This window comes from Gossypium hirsutum, chromosome D08 (assembly GCF_007990345.1).
Source record: "Gossypium hirsutum isolate 1008001.06 chromosome D08, Gossypium_hirsutum_v2.1, whole genome shotgun sequence".
In the NCBI taxonomy this organism is placed as follows: Eukaryota; Viridiplantae; Streptophyta; class Magnoliopsida; order Malvales; family Malvaceae; genus Gossypium; species Gossypium hirsutum.
In genome coordinates this window covers 55,442,142-55,460,536 of record NC_053444.1, presented here as the reverse complement: position 1 = coordinate 55,460,536, position 18,395 = coordinate 55,442,142, and the positions used below count along the sequence as shown (strand labels likewise).

Genomic DNA, 18,395 nt, shown 5'->3' with positions numbered 1-18,395 from the left:
CTAATATACCTCAAGACCAAACTCTGCGTTTTGGTTAAGAGGTTTTGCGGCGCTTACCACAACACGCCGCTAATATTATACTTTACCGGCGTTTTACATTAAGCGCCACTAACTGTAACATACACCAAGACCAAAACGGTGCACTTTGGTTAGGATATTTTTGCGGCGCTTTCCTATAAGCGCCATAAACTGTAACATACCTCTAGGCCAAACGCTGCGTTTTGGTTAACATATATTGCGGCGTTTTGTTAAAGCGCCACTAACGCTAATATACAGCGAGACAAAACGGTGCGTTTTTGTTTAGATTTTGCGGCGCTTTAGCCATTGCGCCGCTAATAATTGCTTTAGCGGTGATTTACTATAAACGCCACTAATTCTTGTATACATCAAGACCAAAATGATGCGTTTTGGTCTTCAGATCTTGCGGCGTGTGACAGGAAACGCCGCTAATGATGTTCTTTTACGGCGCTTCTCATGATGCGCCGCTAATGCCTGATATTTAGCGGCGGTTTATTTTTTACGCCGCTAATGCGAGACTACAAACGCCACAAAATATGCCGCTAAAAGCCTCATTTGGTGTAGTGAGGTCACAACTTAATGTTCAAACATTAAATATTTTTTAACAAAGTATTTATTCTATTATAATATTTATTTAATTTAATATGTGATTTAAAAAAAATTAAAGATAGTTTTTTAACTAATGTAATTGAAATTATGTTTTGATTTTTAAAAACATGATATAACCGTATAATATTAGAATTTTCAAATATTTTAGCTAATATAATAAAAATTATGTTTTATTATTTAAAAACTTAATATGATGGAATAATATAATAAAAATAGTATTTATACTATTACATCATATTTTGTTTTAATTTTTAAAAACATGGCCAACATGGTATGAAGCTAAATGCTAATTTTTTAGTGTGAACGCAAATGTTTCTTAAGGACTTATAATATATAATATATACATGATTATAAAAAAATTAAATTTATGAGAACATAGTAGGAATGTTAAATTATTCACTAACACATTTTCTAGAGTAGATTAAATATCTTGAGTGAATGTGTAGATAAACTACATATAAAGTCTTGCCTCTCCTCCCGAGTGAGTGCAAGGTTTTTGCATGGTTTTTCTTGCTCGTCAAAGCATTTTTTAGTTGGGTTTTTTTTTCTTTTTTCTTTTTTGTAATGGAGCGGGAAATCCAAAGTTTATTGTTGGAAGAAAATGAAGATGTGGATTTGATGGTTGTACTCGAGGATCCCACGCTGTTGGATATTGATTATGAGTCGTGCTGTAACATCTTACGCCTGATCTGGTCGTCGGATCCGAGTATGGATCGTCATGATTCAAATCATTGAAATCACTAAACTTTTCTTTTTAAAACCGACTTTCCGAATTGGCGGGGTAACCATTTACCAAAATGACGTTACGTAAATTTGAAAGGTTATATATATAAGAACAAAATTAAAATAAAATGGTACTGAGCCAAAGCGAACTTTAGTATTACCTCAGATCATTCACCTATTAAATTGTTTTTATATATATTCTTTCAAATTTACGAAACGCCATTTTGGTAAATAGTTACCCCGCTAATTTGAAAAGTAGGTTTTAAAAAGAAAAGTTTGGTGATTTTAATGGTTTGGATTATGACGCTCCATACCCAGATCTGACGACCTTCTCAGGCGTGGGGTGTTACAGTTTTATTGGTATTATAGTCAGGTTTAGCTAATTCTCGAAAACCATCGTTAGTTAGAAATCCTTCAATACATGTTACATAAATCTAGTTGGATTCCTCTTGGTATTGTTAACTAAATTTGTGTGTTGTAGCAAAAAAAAGAAAGAAGGAAGATGTCGATAAATTCTAAAAACGCTAAAGGGGAGGAAATAGAAAGAAATGCCTCTCTACCAGTGGGTAGCCTTGCTCATTCTGCGAGTCAATGAGTTATAGGAACAGAGGCTAAGAAGGCATTGATGGAAATGATGGGCCATGTGATGGGACAATGGTTCGACCGATACATGGGAGCTGCACCAACCTCATCCCATAGATACCGTGACGAATCATTGAGATAAGAGGAGACGATGAGTACAGCAAAGGTTGTACCACCAGTGAATTCTGCTCCTCCAATTTCAGTTGTAGCAGTGTCTCGATGAGACCCTGTGGAGGTCAACCGTAAGCGTGGTACCAAGGAGTTTTGAGGCAGTATAGAAGATGATCTAGTTGCAGCAAAAAATTGGCTTTTTCGAGTCTGTCGGGTAGTTTAAGAATTATAGTGTTCCCCATTCAAGAGTCTGAGATGCGCCATCTTCTTGCTTAAGGATAAGGCATATCAGTGATGGACCACAATATCCAATATAGTCCCAAGAGAGCAGGTGAATTAAGATTTTTGTCCTAAGGAAGTTCAAAGAAAACTTCATCAACAGCCTCTTCATTGAACAAATGAAGAAATACTTTTTTGGAGCTCAAGAAAGGAAAGATGACAGTATTTGAATATGAAAAGGAGTTTATCAAGTAAAGTACATTAAGGACCTAGTTCCAAATGAGGAAGGTTTGTGTATTAGGTCCAAATGAGGTTTAAATGAGGAGCTTAGGGTATTGTAGTTTTCCCTTGAGATTAGAGAATTTTTTACCTTATCTGCAAAGGTTCAAAGAATAGAGACAACTATTCAGGAAAGAAACAAGATAGAGACAGAGAAAGGAGCAAGTGCGGAGCTTCCGACATAGTTTCTAACGCTGGCTTCAAGAGGCCCAATGATGTAAAAAGATATTCAACTATCCCAACAAGGGAGACACAGACTGTAGGTTTTCACCGAGATCGGAGTGTATGCCAAGCGACATCCATAGCTAGCATGGAAAGAACCCAGATAATAAGGGTTCTCGTGTGTAATAGTTACAGGAAAAACCATACTGGTATATGTTGGATGGCCACTGGGGGGAGCCTAGAACCATTATAAAAAGGATTGCCCCATAAGGGTAGGAGGAAATACTGAAAAATCTGTTCAGGTAGTTAGGGAGTCCCAACCTGAAGTGAATATAGAGACAGTGGCTAAATCATGATCGATCTAAGGAGCCCCAAGAAGAAATACAAATAACCCTAGCTTGAAAGGTTCAGCCAAAGTATATGTCATGTAGGCAAAAGAGGACATCGAAGCTCACAACATCATTACGAGTAAATTCTCTTTATTTGAGACATGCATATATGTATTGGTAGACCCTGGGTCTACTCATTCTTACATTTGTGATAAGTTTGTGGCTGGGAGGAGTCTTAGAGTTGTCCTCACAGAGGTTAGCATGTTAGTCACTAATCTTTTAAACCAAAGTACTGTAGTAAATAATGTGGTAAAAAACTATTCGTTAAGTATTGGCAGACATGTATTCTTGGTGAATTTAATTCTTTTGAGTTTTCATGAGTTCGGTGCTATATGTAGGCTAGATTGGCTTACGAGACATAACGCAGTAGTCGAGTGCAAGTCCAGAGGGGTATGGTTAGTATTTGTCGATGGCAATGAAGTGTTGATCTCGGGAGTAAATCGAGATATCAAAAACAATTTAGTCTTAGCAGTTTCAACTCAAAAATTGATGGTTAAGGGCAGAGATGCTTACTTATCATATATCCTAGATTCTAATATGGTGAGGGAAGACTTCAGACAAGTACTAATTGTGAATAAATTTCCAGATGTCTTTCTAGAAGAGCTATCGGGGATCCTGCCAAACCGAGATATGGAGTTCTCTATTGATGTAACACTAGGGACTGTTCCCATATTAAGTGCACCGTATAGAATGACTCTAGTAAAGTTGAAGGAGTTGAAATATCAGTTGCAAGAACTGTTGGATAAAGGGCTCATCAGACCAAGCGTTTCGCCTTGGGATATGCCAATCCTATTTGTTAAAAAGAATGATGAAACTCTCTGGTTGTGTATTGACTATAGACAGCTGAACAAAGTAACCATAAAGAACAAGTATTTGTTACCCAAAATTTAGGACTTGTTTGATCAGCTAAGTGGAGCTAAGGTGTTTTTAAAGATTGATCTACGGTCTGGATATTATCAAGTAAAGATTAAAGGGGATAATATTCCTAAAACAGCATTTCACACGCGTTATGGCCACTAGGGGTGTAAATGAACAGAACGTTCGATGAACTATTTGTGAATCATTTATATAAGGTTCGTTTATGTTCATTTATTAAGCTAAATAAACAAATATGAACAAAATTTAATAAACGAACGAACACGAACAAAGGTGTGTTCGGTTCATTTATGTTTACAAACAAGCTCGTTTATTGACTCGCTTATTTATTAATGATATATTAATTAAATTATCTTAAAACTCGTTTATTGTTCTATTAGTATATATTAATAAAATTATCTTAGTTTGTAATTTTCATTTATAATATAATTATTAATATTTATATTTGACTATTTTATATCTAAACAATATATGTGTATATATTTATTAACATTTTCTGTGAACATGTTCAATTTTATGTTCATGAATATGTTCGTAAACATGTTCGATTAAGTTAAATGAACATGTTTGTGAACATTAACAAACGAACATGAACACACAGAATTTGAAATAAACGGGCATGAATAAAAATTTAAAATTCTTAACGAACACAAACTGAACACGAACAAGCTTTAAAAATAAACAAATGAACATGAATAGAGGTTTGTTTGTTCAAACTCGGTTCATTTACAACCTTAATGGCCACTATGATTTTTTAGTGATGTCTTTTGGCTTAACTAATACATCCGCAATATTTATGGATCTAATGAACAAAGTATTCCAACCCTACCTTGATCATTGTGTTACAAAGCACGATGAACACTTGCGGATAGTTTTAAATGTTTTTCGAAAATATAAATTGTACACCAAATTCAGCAAGTGCGAATTCTGGCTAAAGGAAGTTCACTTCTTAGGCCATGTCATCTTTGTAGAACGAATTAAGGTAGATCCTGAAAAGATCCGGGCTGTACTCGAATGGAATCTGTCGAAAAGCATTACAGAGGTACGCAATTTCCTTGGTCTGATGGAGTACTATAGAAGGCTTGTGAAAGGGTTCTCAATTATTGCAACGTCATTGATGTGGTTGTTAAGGAAAGAAGCGATGTTTCACTAGTCTGAAGAATGTCAACACAGTTTTGATGAGCTAAATAAAGCATGAACTAAAGTGTTGAGTCAGCCAGAAACAGGAGTAGAATACATCATGTTCACGGATGTATCTTTGAATGGGTTAGAATGTGTGTTTATGTAAAAGGGGAAGGTGATTTCTTACATATCACGCCAGCTCAAACCACATGAGAAGAATTACCCAACCCATGATTTAGAACTGGCTACAGTGGTGTTAGCTTTAAAGATTTAGAGATATTATCTCTACAGAGAGAAGTGTCGTATATTTTTAGACCATAAGAGCTTGAAGTATTTGCTTACCCAAAAAGAATTGAACTTACGCCAACGAAGATGGATCGATCTGTTAAAGGATTATGACTTAACCATTGAGTACCATCTGGGCAAGACAATTGTGGTGACTAATGCATTGAGCAGGAAAATCGTATCAACCCTAACTTCTCTGAGAACAAAAGTGTGTCTGGCTAATGATAGGTCAATTCTCGTCAAATTAAAGGCACGACCAATTTTCCTTTCCCAAATATTGGAGTCACAATTCAAGGATGCGCAATGTAATGAAATTAAGGAGTACATGAAGTCTGGCGATGCTAGGAATTTCGGCCTGGGGCAAATGGTAAAATTGAATGGATTCATATGAAAATTATGCCATATTTAATTATGGTGGATGGTTGGATAGGTGTTTTTAATTAACATGTATTAAATAAATTAAAATTTATATTATATTATATTATGTTAAAAAAACATTAACATGGTTGCCATCTTCACCGTTTCATTATTTTCCACAGTTTGAAGAAAGAAAGAAGATTAGGAAGCCATGACCGAACTATTCTAAGCTTTCTAACCATGCATATCAAGTTGTTAACTTAGGCAAAAAAAAGGAAAGTTGTCGAATAGTCCCTGTTACCTAAAGCAGTACCGTTTTGTCAGGTAGTTCATGCAATATAATTTAAATTGTTTATGCTAATGTGTTATATTTGATTTGTTAATGTTGATTGTTGGTGAATTAGAAATTGTGTTATAATGTGAAATAAATCCTAATAAAATTATTAAAAGTCTCGTATACGAGGTTATGAGTTCTTGTCCAGATTCTGAGTTCCTACATGTGTTGTGGACTCGAGAATACAAGAATAGGTTCCGAGCTCTTGCATATGTTGCGAACTCCAGAATACATGAATAGGTTCTAAACTCTTGCATATGTTGCGGACTCGAAAATACAAGAATAGGTTCTAAGCTCTTGCATATGTTGCGGACTAGAAATTACAAGAATAGGCTATTGCATATGTTATAGACTCGAGAATATAGGAATATAAATCTCTGGCCAGGCTATTTATTGTGTTGGTTTAACCCTAACGGTTAACCAAGCACTATTATTCTCACATGTATATAGAGTTCTTGTACGAAGTTTCATCGAGTAGAAATAAAAGATGGAAATGTGAAAATATGAAATTAGTGTTGGGAAAAAGGATGAACATGATATGAATGATTATGATAAGAATATATGATGCAATTTGAATGATAAAAGTGAACAAAGTGATAAATTAGAACATGGATTCATGATGAATTTTAAGTTGAAGTTGGTATTTTAACATTTGAAATTATATATGTGGTTTGAACTAAATCTCATTTGGTTGATGTTGTTTTGAATGCTATGATAGGTGAAATTGTTTCATATTGATTCATGTAATTGTTAAATGGTTAAGATAAGCTATTTGTTTATATTGTATGAGTTTATTAAGCAATATACTTACTCGTATTACTACTTTTCTGTAGATTTTGGATGTTTGGAATGTGTCGATCAGATCATCGAGAAGCACACACCTTTCATCTCCCGATTAGGTAAAATTTTGATGTTTCGAGCTTGGTTATTTGTTGCATGTACTTAGAAGGGTTAAATATTGAAATGTAAAGCTTGTGTTTGTGGTTTGCATGGTTGAGTTTGAATGTATATAAATATATGGATATATGCATATGGTAACTTAGCATATAAATGATAATGGAAAAGGCATGGATGGCATTAGGTATTTGTCTAGATGATAGCATGAAATGGAAATGGACTTTGGTTATGTTAGGTAAATGTTTACATTTGGTGTAATTGAGTTGTGATATGAAAAGGTTAAAGGCATTGGTAATTATGGTATGTTTTGTTTGATGAAATTGGTATAATGTTTTAAGCCATATGTTTAACTTTGCTTATTGATATTCTAGTTAAAGAATTGATGATTATATATGAATTTTTAGGTATGATTAACTTGTCAAGAATGGTAAAGTTTGCTTGTTGTTTAATGGTTGAATTGTTGGTGCCAATGAGGGCATATTGGTTGCTTGTTTGAATGATTAGTAAATTGATGTTTTGGTATTGTAATGTGCATAATTTGGAGTATGTTTGAATGGTGTTAAATAGCATTATAGGTCATTTGGTATGAATGGTATGAAAATTACTTAAAACAAGTCATTTATACTGTACATAAGCTACCACACGGTCGTGTGTTACACACGGGTGGTTGACATGACCATGTTTGCTTCACGTTCAGGGTGACTTTTAGTTCACACGACCACAGTGAGTTACATAGCCTGGCGACATTACTATGTGACCCTATATTACACGGTATGAAGTTGTTACACGGTTTAGGAACACGGCTATGTGATATTGCACCACATGGCCTCAGCCTGTCACACGGCCGTGTGACCCATGTTTTGCATGTTTACCTGTTATTTTGTAAATGTTCCAGATTGGTCCCAATTTAGTTTTGAACTTGTTCAATGGCTTTTGTAAGCCTAATTAAGACTTGGTTTAGATTGTAATGCATGTTTAACATGAAATTAACTTGTATTTATTGATTATTAGATATTATCAAATAAATTACTTGTGAATGTTTCGGTTTTATGTTATAACATCTTGTAGCTCGGGTCTGGAGACTAGACCGAGTATAGGGTGTTCCAAATATGATTCTTCGGACTAGGGTTAGAAGCTAGCATAAGGAAGGGAGTATGTGAAAAAAGGATGCATGTGTGCAAAATAAGTAATGCATATTGTATGAAAGGTAATAGTAAGCCAAATAGTTATAAAATGGTAGTCCGCATAAGTGGCGCACACGTGAAGCAGTTGTGTCTGTGTTCATCATACGCGAGTTTCAAAAATCAGTTAGTGTCCATCGACAGGCTGGTTCTGATTGCATTAGTATCCGCCAGTGGGTATTCCAGATCAAAGAGAGTTGTATCCGTCAAGTATGGCGAGCTAATATATTCATTCGACAAGTATGGCGAGCTAATATATTCATTCGAGTCTAACTTTAAAGTGCCTAATAGTAATTTAATAGGATTCAAATCCCAGGAACTCACTAAGTTCTCTCGAACTTAACTAGTTTCTTCTTCCTACTTTCAAGTCGTTAGTTGAACGTGGTGACTGAAGGAAAATAGACAGATCAACGGCCATTTGTGAGCCTTTTTTTTATTTTTCGTGGGTAACATGTATCTACTGGGGGGAAACTAGGACAATTGTTAGATGATGCCATCTAAAATTCATTAAATTATATTTTAAAATGATATTTAGAGATCTTCAAATGATGGTTGGTAGCCTTTTTGGCTTATTTTTAATTATGATTTATGGATGTTGTCTAAGTTGTCATCAAAGGCTAATTACATGTATCTTAATCTTATAAAGTGGCATGGTTGTAACATCCTGATTTGGTGAACCGAGTCGGATTGGAAAGACTATGCCAATAAATGACGCATCGGTTGCTAGATTTAGCCTAATGAAGGAATAATGGTAATATAACGAAGTACTTTGTAGAACTTCACTAATGCGACAAAGTATATAAGTGAGTAATATAAGTGAGTAATAGCGAGGTAGAGATTAGGGCGGAGACCTTATTAGGCGGACATTTTCACTAATAAGATCGCCACCCGTGTTTTTACATAATGGCTAAAGTAAGTAAAAATATCTTGTGGGACATATTAAAGTCATTCAACGTCCTAGATGAGGCAACGTGTCGATAATTAGGACACTTTGAAGGCCTCGTAAGATGTGATTAATTAGTGGAAGCGTGTGAAAGCTAGTAATGATTAGAGATAATCCTAATTAGGATTTTTCCATGAGTTAGCTATAAATAGGATAGTGTAGTAGTGGAGAGAAGACCCTTGAATCATCTTCTCTACTGGACATTGTTATCATCGAAAAAACTAGGAGAATTATTCCTTGCTAACGAATGTGTTACTTGTTAAAGCTTAAGAAAGCTTCTACGATGGTTGTCTGCTGGTAAATTCTTAAACCTTTCTTTAAGTTTTACGAGATAGATGCTAACATAGGAAATGTGGTAGTATATTTTGAATACTGGGTATGAAAAAACTTCTACCTACAAACTGTCTGCCTGTCTATAGATTCTTGATATGTCATAACATTTTGACAGTTCTGGAAGATTAAAAGAGTTGTTTCATTGTTTATCTAAAGACACAAGAGAAAGCCCTAGTACAAAAGGCAAGGAACCAGTAGAGTAGAAAAACTCTAAAGTAAAGTATTTTGGTAAGTTCCTTTGTATCAAGAGTTATAGTCTATGTTATTTCAATTAACAGTTTTCGTCGTTCAGCCATGTAAATGATGCTTTCCTTTTTCTTTGGTGCTCATGTCTAGATAATTATGTTCCTAGAGTCAGTTGTATGCATGGTCCAATACGATAAAAAGGACTTAATGACCTGATATATATAAAGAATGAGTATTCTTTCTTTAGTGTATAAGGTTCGTATACAAACTGGAGTGAGGTGGTATCGGTGAAATGATATGTACATTGGTATTGAAGATCCAAGACAAATTATTCACCTTTAGTATGGCACATAGATACAAACTGTGAGCGATGAAAACCTGGCCTTGCAGGGGAACACTTATGTGTCCAAACAAGAAAATGAGTGAAGAGGATATGAAGGGAATGTTTGTGTATGATACAAATGAGAGGTTATGAAGATCCATGAAAAGATGGGTTCTCCGGGAACTAGGATAAAAAACTAGCTAAAGAAAGGGAGTACGAGAGAAAAAGAAAATGGTGCATAAGTTGATGCATGTTGTATTAAAAAAAATATAAATAGTAAATCAAATGTTCATAAAGAGGTTAGACCACATAAGTAGCAAGTCGTGATAGGATCCACCAAATTTCTTATTGATTAGAGGGATGTATCTACCAAATATGGCAAGTTAGTTGTCAAGTTGAGTTCCTATTTCTTAACGTCTGCTACGATTTATTAAGATTAATCTTTCTCGAAACTCACTAAGTTTTTATGAACTTACCCTATTTTCCATCTCCTTTCAGGTTCTTAGATTGAGCGAAGTGTTGAAAGGAATCCGCCAGACCTACGGCTATTTGTGAGTCTTCTTATTTTGTGGATAACATGTATTCGCTAGGAGGTTATTAGGACATAGATGCCAACCCTTGTCGAACTGTCGTTTTTATTAAATCATTATTTTGTATGTATTTGAAATATAATTGTAGCCCCGATTGGCCTATTTCTACTCGCATTTTATGAAAGTGGTTAAGTTTGCCGTTGCAAGCTATGTTTGTTTATTTTAAATTTTTGTGTAAGGTAGAATACCATTTAAAACTTATTTCAGCTAAATATGGATTAGAATTTGTGTAATGCTGTACCACAAAAGTGGAATCCACCAATTAGTCAGGGTGTTTAAAGAGAAACGTTGAGGAATTCAATGAGTCAACCTGTAACACTCTATACCCAGATCCAACGGTTAGGTCAAGTGTGGGGTGTAACAGTGGTACTATTTTAATTTCGTTTATATATATCCTTTCAAATTTATGAAACGCCATTTTAGTAAATGGTTACCTCACCAATTCCAAAAGTCGGTTTTAAAAAGAAAAGTTTGGTGATTTTAACAGTTTGGATCGTGACTTTCCATACCTGGATTTGGCGATCAGGTCGGGCATGGGATGTTACAGGAACAATTTTCCAAAAACATGATATGAAGGAGAACATTATGCGCACAAGGAATAATGGCTCTAATGACAATATTGTGGTTCGATTACGACCTAAATTGGGGGGTTTACTTGTTCAAGAGGAAGTGTTTTGGCGGGAACGTGCAAAGGTCCTTTGGATGTGTCATGGTGATACAAATACTACATTTTTTATGCGTAGGCTAGTAAATGGAAATAAGTCAATCATATTATGATACTCTATGATTACAATGGTAAGTAGGGGTGAGCATTTGATCGAATCAAATGAAAAAATTTCGAGTTAATCGGGTTGGTGAGTCCTATTTTATCATCCTAACTCAATTTGAAATTATTTCGAATCAAGTCGAGTGAAATGATATTCAAGTCGAGTCGAATCAAATCGAGTGAAATTGTTCTAGTTAAATTAAAAAATTAAACATGTCAAATTAAAATATTGTTATAGTATAACTAATTTCATATTAGAGCACATAAAATTGAAACTATATATATTTGAAATCTTTTTTAAAGCAAAATAATAATAATAAATACTCTAGTATGATAAACTTTAATAATTAATTAACTTATTTAGGTTTCAAACTTATTATTCTTGAATTTTTTTAATTTTTTAACGTTCTTTATAAATTTTTTTAGAATTTTTTTTGAAATTTTTATAGTTTTTTTATAAAATATAAATTTTTGAATTTTTATAAATATTTTGAATTATAAAAATTATTTTGAATTTTTTTTTGTAATTTTTGTTGAGAGAAAGATCAATTTGCTCATTTTCAAACGTGACAGGGACCAAAAGGGTATTTACACCAACCTGTTATTCAAATTATTCGAATTGTAAAATTTAACTCGATTCGAACTCGAAACTCGAATTACTTATTCGAGTTGACTCAAATAATTTAAATAACTCAAATAACTTGATTCGATTAACTCAAAGTTCAATTTTTTTTTATTTTTTTGAATCAAATCAAGCTTTGCTCACCTTTAATGGTAGGCAATGTTTTGATGAACCAGGTATGCAGTCGATTGTTATTAAATGTTTCAATTCTTTGTATTATGGTTTTGTGGGCTTGAATTATGATTTTTTTTTTCAAATTTTTCTCCTTTTTGTTTTCAACACTAACAATATTGCTATAATTGGTCTGTTTGAACCAAATAAGTTTAGGAGGGCTTTGTTTGAGATGCATCCTGATAAAACACTAGATCTTGATGGGTTGAATGATGCATTTTATTAGAAATATTGGCATATTGTTGGCGAGGAGGTGGTTAAAGAATGTTACGATTGGCTTAATCATGGTGAGTTCCCTTCAGTTGTTAACGACACCATTGTTGTGTTGATTCTGAAGAAGAAAAATCCCATTTCCATACGGGATCTTGGACCTATTGCTTTATATAATGTTGTGTAAAAGCTTGTGCCGAAAGTGTTGGCTAATTGTTTGAAATTACTTTTACCCAATATTATTTCTCAGTTTTAGTCGGCTTTTATTCCAAGAAGGTTAATTACTGGCAATGTTATGGTGGTGTTTGAAATTATCCGTCTTATGAAGAATAAGAGTCGAGGTTTGGTTGGCGAAGTTACACTGAAATTTGATATTAGTAAAGCCTATAATAGAGGTTACTAGGGTTTTATTCGATTTATTATGGAATGCATGGCGTTTCACAGACGTTGGATAGATTGAATGATTTTTTGTGTCTCTTCGGTCAGCTATCTTATCTCATTTAATGGTAGTGAGATTGGTCTTATTATTTCTCATTGGGGTCTTTATCAAGGAGATCTACTTTTTCCATAGTTATTTACTTTGTGAATTGAAGGCTTAAGTTTTTTGTTGCAAAGAGCAAAGAGGAATGGCGACTTATGTCATGGGCCACAGATCAAAGTCCGTGACGAATGCACACAGAAATTCTCATGGAAATCAATTGATTAAATAGAGCTTATTAGACCCACTTGAACTGACCCGATTCCTGGAACATGTGGAGAAACCTATCTATTTAAAGCCTTGGTGGCCCAATGAAGCACTTAAGGAAAACTAGGATTGCCATGGTAAATATGGAAGAAGATTTGTAATCTTAAAAGATTTGATTTTGTAATATTAGAGGATCATGTAAATCCTTTAAGAATCTCAATTGTAGATTCGTTTTAATCTTGACCGTTGATATAAATTAAACTGTACCGTTGGATCTAAAGGAGCTCAACTATAAATAAAAGTCTTCTCCTCATTTGTATTCATCTCATTGTATTTCATTCTTGAGTAAAATACTTTTGAGAGCATTTACTCAAACATTTGGTGTGTTATTGACTTCTTGTAGCTTTTCTGTTTGATTCATTCTTCTTTGTTTTTAAGTTGCTTCCAATTTACTCTTAGTGTCATGGAGAATTTCCATTGTGATTTTTCAACATTCTAAAGTTAAGCTAAATTAAGCAGATTTGAAGCAAAAAAATCACCTAAGTTCGCACAGTTTGTGAGATTAAAGTTCTAGCCACGTGACACTTACACGAGGTTATTATTTGCCGAGGAAGTATAACGATTTCACATTTACTTTTTATGGATGACAGTTTCTTATTTTTTTAAGCTTGCAAGTCTAAGACTGGTAAGGTTAAGGATATTCTTCGACAGTATGATGAGGCTTTTGGGCATGCAATTAATTTTTTGAAATCAGGTATTATGTGCAATTCCAACACTAAGCAACATACTAGGCAAGTCGTCTATAATGTTCTTGGTGTTACTACACCCCTAAATCATGGTAGAAATTTGGGTTTGCCTTCTCTCATTTGTCGAAATAAAATACATGTTTTGCTTTTATTAAAGAATGTTTGTGCAAGTGTGTCATTAGTTGGAAGAATAAATTTCTTTCAAGGGAAAGGAAGGAAGTAGTGATCAAGATGGTTGCTCAAGCGATTCCTGTTTATAGCATGAGTGTTTTTATGTTGCCTCACAACTTATGTGATGACCTATAGAAGATGATGAATTCTTTTCTATGGGGTTCTGATAGTGATTGTAAGATTATCCATTGGGTTGTTTGGGATAGGCTTTGTGTTTTTAAGAAGTTTGGCGGTATAGGGTTTCACCTTTTGTTTCATTTTAATTTGGATATTCTCAGAAAGTAAAGGTGATATTCATTACTTTGCCTAAGTCTCTTTCGTGCAAAATTTTTAAAGTTAGATATTTCCTGGAGGGTGGTTTTCTTGAGTCGTTGGAAGGGTGTAATCCTTCTTTTATTTGGAAGAGTATTCATAAGGCCAAAGCATAGCTAGTGAAGTTAATATTTTGAAAGATCGTTGGACTAACTATGATAGCAATTTTTATGTAGATATCGTTCCAATTTAAGGGTGTGCTCATTTAAAAATTTCTAAGTTATTTCATCCTAGTTGATGTTCTTAGGATACTGATCTAGTGGAAAGGCTTCTTGTGTCGTATGATGCGAATTGGGTCATTAGCATGCCAATTAGTTGGTTTCCTTCAAATAATCACTTCATATGGCATTTTTCTTCTAATGGATGTTATTTTGTGAGGTCTAAATATCAAGTGACTCTTCGCATAACGACTAATATTGCTGATTATCAAGTGACTCTTCGCATAACGACTAAAAGAAGTTTGCTTTTTTTTTAAAAATAAAAATAAAAAATTATTTATGACAATTTAATTAGATAAATTGAACAACACCTATTTACTCTTCTATTACTTACATCTTTGGAGTTTTCAACATTTTTACAATCACCATCACCTAGCATAATTTGCATAATAAAAAAATCCTAAATTTCATCAAACATTCCTAATTAATCAATCCTATTACAGAAGCACTTTCAGACCAAACACCCCTAGATTTAATTTATCTCCACTGTCAAACATCTAGTTTCATGGCCAGCAAAATGGTATACGAATGGACTCAAAGAAATATATATATATATCAGAGAGACTAAATCCAATCATGTTGGTCACGAGAAAAAATAATTGATACACAATTAGTTACATGGTAGTTTGAAACTTGAGCAACTTCTCCAAAGAAAATTATTGGCCAACAGCTATCTTGCCTCAAACCGTATACAATAATATAAAATAAAAATAAAAAAGGACTTGCACAATAGAACAGAAACGAAATCAGTCAATGAATTGATGTTATAAACTTTCATCTACTGCCACGGCTCAGGTAGCAACTCCCAAATTTTGCTCTGCTACTCTGGTAAACCAGCTGAAGGGCCAAATGTGTGCCTTAATTTGTATTATCCGCTTCAAGATTACCTCCTACCGTATATCAACTTCTTCCTACCTTCAGATTAGGAGCTAGGCCAGTTCACAACACAAAAGCTTAATTATTCAACCATTTATTTCATTCATCTCATTTCCAACATTAATCAAACTACAGTTGGCCACAAGATCAAGTGCAAACAATATGTAAACGTCAAAAGAAATGTGTACGAACAATAGTAGAAATTAGATCCAGTTTACCCCAACCTGTAACAGGTACCAGGTTTTGACTCTAGGCTCTAGAACAGATATTATCATGGTCATATCAAATCCTCAACCAAGCACGCAACTAAGCCTGGCAAAAGTTACCCTCATTTATTATTATTATTTTTCAGTGGTGTCAAAAACAGTGATTTCAGGACCACAAAACTGACATGAGAGTTCGTAAATATTAAATAATTAATATTTACGAGTCAGTAGAGTATTACATTGAATTTTTAATTTAATAATTTTTGCTAATAGAATAAATAGTTAAGTAAGTGGTTTGTCCCTAAAGTCAAGTGATTTTAGAAAATGAGGTATCAGGACCTTGTTTCTATAAACCAAGTCTATAAATATTTTTTAATAAATATTACGAATTTATTATATAGGTGTATTGAAATTTGGTCCAATAATTTTGATGTTTGTCTAGTTAATTAAAGAAAAAGAACTAAATTGTAAAAAAACAAAAATCAACTATTATTAGTTATTTAAGTTAAATGGTATGGAAAACATCATTGCATGGTTTTAAATGATAATTAAACCATTCTTAAAATTTAGTGGCCGGCCATGTGTTGTTAATGGACTATTTTTAGTCAAAATATTATTAAAATTAATGTTTAAATAGTAAAAACAAAAGAAAAGTTTCAATCGTCTTCTTTCTTCTTCATTTGGCAAATCGAATACCATTTTCAACACCTTGGAGCTTCGGTTCTTCTATTTCCTTGCATGGGTATGTTATTTTAGTCTGTTTTTAGTAATTTTTATGATTTTGAGATCGTTGCAATTAGATCCAGCCAACCCGTACATCCGTTTTTGAAATTATTAAATATTTTAAAAATGCGCCTTGGATGAGTTTGAGTTATTTGTGAAAAATTGTGATAGATTACTAAGCTTGGTTGTTTAATAGGATTATTTTGTAAAATAATTTTTGTTGATTTTCATATTAAATGACTAAATTGTTTAAATGTTAAAATCTCAAGGTAATATTGTGAAATTATGGTGTATAGAGGGCTGTATAAGGTCCTTAAATATTCGGTTGGAATGGGTTATGTTCAAATAAGTTTAAATTTGTAAATTCGGGTTTAGGGACTAAATTAATATAAATGTAAAAGTTTAGGGAAAATATGTAAATAATGAAAATTTAAGGGTCATATGCATAAAATTGAGTTGGGATGTGTATTTGATAAGATTGAATTTAATTATTATAGATCAAGGTTTGATTCGTACGAAGGATAATCGTGGAAAAACTAAATTAATGGATTAGTCGCCGACCTTGTTTTTGCAACCGTTTTCGTCTAGGCAAGTTCATATGATATTGTTTTGAGTACTTTTAGTATGTTATTATTTTGAATTATACAATTTGATGATATTGGTCATATTTGAAATATTGTGATTGAATTGGTGAGAAATGGATTGAATTGGAAATTGTTATATGGTTATGTGTATCGAGTCCGGATGAACATAGGATAGGATACAATTGGCATGCCAATAGGTTATATTACGCGATGTACGGGTCTGACTTGAGATGAGATGATGATTCTTGATTTATTCCTGTTCACTGAATATACCGGAGTCTAGCATTTGTTGCGGACTATTGTGTTATATTTATAGTGTTCTGGCGTGTTATTGGGAGCGGATGTAAAGCCTTCGAGCTTGACACTTGGTGCTGAGATGTGTTTTTGGAGCGAAGTTAGCCTACAGGCTAGGCACTTGGTGCCAAGGCTTGTTCTTAGTTGGTTAGGCTCATTAGAGCGTTTTGGTGTGTTTCAGTGGATAATCGCGTACCTATATATGTTATATCGTTCATCGGGCATATTTAAAATAGTTAAATGACTTGTGTATGGAATTGTATAAATAATTGCTTGATTTTTTATAGTATATCGTAAATTGATATTGATTGAATTCGTATGATTGAACAGATTATGTAACTTGTATATTTGTATAACTCACCATTGACTGATTGTGGTTGGCAAGACTAATGTCTATTGACATTGTTATAAAATAATTATTTTTGTTTATTCGGTAAGTTTTATCGTTTTAACCTGTGAACTTACTAAGCATATTAAAGCTTACTTATGTTATTTTCCTGTTTCATTGTAGATAATTTTTTTCCGAAATTAAGCGATTGGATCAACACGAATATCACACTATCTAGATTCTTTTTGGTAGATTTTGAAAATGATTAATTTTGGTATATGTGGCATGTAATAGGAGTATCCCGTATATGTTTTAAGTACTTACTACAAGTGGTATTTTCTATACTTGTGTGATAAATATATGCTTTAGTTAATAATGTGCTAATTCATGGTTTGGTATGAAATTTAAATTTAGTACGGAACTTGTCATGTAATAGGTGTTGTGTAAATATTTTGAACACAAGTTACTTGTGGTGCTTGTTATACTTGAAAGATGTTGCCTTAGATTGATTTTTGGTGCTTGTATATGTATGCTTTTAAGGTTTTGTAAAGGCTCATAAGTATATATTTTGGTTATATTGTTCTATAGTATAGCGAATGATGTCCTATGGTGATATGGTATAAATGAATGCGAACGCACAAATAGAGAAATGGTAAGGTTTGTCTTGAATGTAAGATGATTTAGGTGGTCAAGTATAATTGGTTGATATATGTGTGTGACTTGAGAACCTAGCATTGGTTTTGAATTATTTTGATGTTTGAATTGTGGTGTTAATGAAGGCATATTGGTTAGGCACATAAGTTGATTGTTTTTGGATGTTTTGGGTCTATTTGATTGTGTTTTGAAGGCTTGTAAACATGTGTTTTTGTTATGTCTTGGTACCTAAACAATTGGGTTGAAAACGACTTGTTTTAGGGGAAAACTTTGTAGCACATGGCCTGGGACATATGCTGCCACACGGCCGT

General features: G+C 33.5%; 1 long non-coding RNA gene across 1 annotated transcript; it reads left to right on the top strand.

Moving 5' to 3' along the window:
• The first annotated feature begins 16,144 nt into the window (after positions 1-16,144).
• On the top strand, positions 16,145-17,914 carry LOC121219869 (uncharacterized). Its single transcript, XR_005916876.1, has 2 exons — positions 16,145-16,243; positions 17,614-17,914. It is a non-coding gene; the product is annotated as an uncharacterized lncRNA (long non-coding RNA).
• Positions 17,915-18,395: the final 481 nt, after the last annotated feature.